General features: G+C 40.6%; 1 protein-coding gene across 1 annotated transcript in view; it reads left to right on the top strand.

Annotated features, from left to right (window-relative positions):
* Positions 1 to 2001, top strand: part of LOC143292369 (uncharacterized) — a 3513-nt gene extending 1512 nt beyond the window's left edge. Inside the window, exon 1 of the mRNA XM_076602579.1 lies at positions 1 to 2001. This exon is cut by the window's left edge and continues 1512 nt beyond it. The gene's annotated coding sequence lies outside the window, so the exon portion shown is untranslated.
* The last annotated feature ends 499 nt before the right edge of the window (positions 2002 to 2500 follow it).

Here is a 2500-nt window from a genome sequence, read left to right as displayed (position 1 = left end):
GTGAGTGGCGGGTGGGGATGGAAGCGTGTTAAAAAAAAAAGAAGCGAAAATGAGAGATAATAAATAAGATGTTGTGGGAAGTGCACAAGTTTCAACATTAATTTTGAATGGTTTGCCATCGTCAGCTCATGTTCCAACCCACAGTCAACTATTTTTTTGCAGAAACAACACTTGAGCAATTTGACGACAGCTGTGTTCTACAACACCTGATCACTTTTACTACATCAGCTGAGTTCACACAACAACAACACTTGATCAATTTCACATCAAAAACGTGATGAATTTCACAATATCTCAGTGGCGGCAGTCTGTCTATTCTGTGTTGCAATACATGGTCAGTTCATACGACAACACTTGAACAGTTTTGTGGTTTTTTTCCTCCCCACAACTTCTGCTGTGTTCCAGTGCATGATCAGTTTCAAAGCTTCTGTACATCAGAACAGAGTGCCCTAATTGTGTGTGTGTGTGTGTGTGTGTGTGTGTGTGTGTGTGTGTGCAAACTCTTGGCCTTGAACTGTGTAGACCCAGTCTAGCTGTTGTTTTCTTTTTTCTTAAATCTTTTTTTATAAAAAAAAAATATATATATTTATAAATATTTGAACTGTCTATGTACCTCATGATTCTCGGGTTCTTGTTTTTGTTTTATTCTTAGCGTGAACTCATTTTTGTCTTGGTCTTTTTTTTTTCTTTTTCTTTTTTCTTTTTTAGCCCTCAAAGCAATGAACCTATGTTCTTGTGTAATAAACTGTTGTTATTCTTCCTCTGTGTAATTCTGTATAAAAAGAATGTGTTAGTTCATCTGTCGAATGTGTAGAGAATTGTATACCTTCGTTTGCTCATCTATAAAAGCATATAATATGTATTCTATTATTTTTTTTTTTTTTTCAGTACTGAATCTCGTCAGCATGTGTGTGTAAGGTGCACCAGGATTTAAGCATACACTTTTTGTGTGTGAAGTACTGTTGTGTTATTGTGTGTTTTTCGTGCTCAGCATGTTCCTAGCAAAGGTCTTAGATATCAGTGCTGTTTCTTTAGACTCTGTGTGTGTGTGTGTGTGTGTGTGTGTGTGTGTGTGTGTGTGTGTGTGTGTGTGTGTGCGTGTGTGCGTGTGTGTGTGTTTGTGCTCACCCCCTTCTCATTTTCTCTGTATTTCTTGTGAGTGTGTTGGTGATTGGACTAAGAAAGAGAGAGAGAGGGGGGGGGTGGGGTGGAGGGGGTTGCTGTTATAATCACAGGCATAATAACTCTTCATTATTTCTCTTTTCAAAATGGCATGATTGACTGTGAGTGATTAAAAGAATCACACTTGTTCACATAATTATGAGATTTGGTAGGTATACTCCACAAGTCTTATACATTGTGCTCGCACACAGACGCGCCCACGCACGTACGCACAAACACACACACACACACACACACACACACACACACACACAGCACAACACAACAACACACACGCTTGGGACGCTTTGTCTGATAAGTGTAATATGTGGCAGGGCCCGTGCTGACTCGTTGTGTTGTAACTGGCTGCCAGGGGTACGATGAATACATCGTTACGGCAACAGATAAAAACTCGTTAGGTTTGTATTGCATACCGTGTTTAGATGGGGGCACACACACACACACACACACACACACACACACACACACACACACACACACACACAATCAAATACATATGGTGCTCACAGCTGTTGTTCTGCCTCTATATTGATGTATGTTCTCATAGTTTTGCCATAAAAAAAGTCTTTCTTTTTTTTTGTCTTTTTTTTTCAGCTGAAGACAGATGGGAAGAACAGGCTCACTACCGTTTCAATTTCGTGTTGTGTGTTCATGCTTGTGTGTGTGGGGTGGTGGTTGGTGGGTGGTGGTGGTAGTTTGTTTTGTTGTGTGTACACAAACAAACACACACACACACACACACACACACACACACACACACACACACACACACACACACACACACAAACACAGACACACACACACACACTCACACACACACACACACACACACACACACACACACACACACACACACACACACACACACACACACACACACACACACACACACACACACAGCACGTTCACACACACACACACACACACACACACACACACACACACATTACACACACACACACACACACACACACACACATACACACACACACACATTACACACATATGTATGCAAACAGATGGAAGGAGCTGACTTAGCAATGGTATGTTTAGTCGCGTGCCTTCGTCTTTCTAAGAGCAACAGTTACTGGATATCCCTACACCCATTCTGTGCTGTGGGCACTGTATTTGGTCATTTGTTTTGCAGTTAGTGATTTTAAATACTTTAAAAAAGAAAATCAAACTCTGTCTTCTGAACTTAACAGGTTTCCGCCAATCCGAACAACAAACAAGCAAACCAAAAACCGTCGTGCTCAACAGACCTTCTCATTCCAGATTTTCAAGTTCTTTATTAGTGTGCTTTTTGTTGTTGTTTTGT

The sequence above is a fragment of the Babylonia areolata genome, chromosome 18 (assembly GCF_041734735.1).
Source record: "Babylonia areolata isolate BAREFJ2019XMU chromosome 18, ASM4173473v1, whole genome shotgun sequence".
In the NCBI taxonomy this organism is placed as follows: domain Eukaryota; kingdom Metazoa; phylum Mollusca; class Gastropoda; order Neogastropoda; family Buccinidae; genus Babylonia; species Babylonia areolata.
This window is presented reverse-complemented; position numbering and strand designations above follow the sequence as displayed.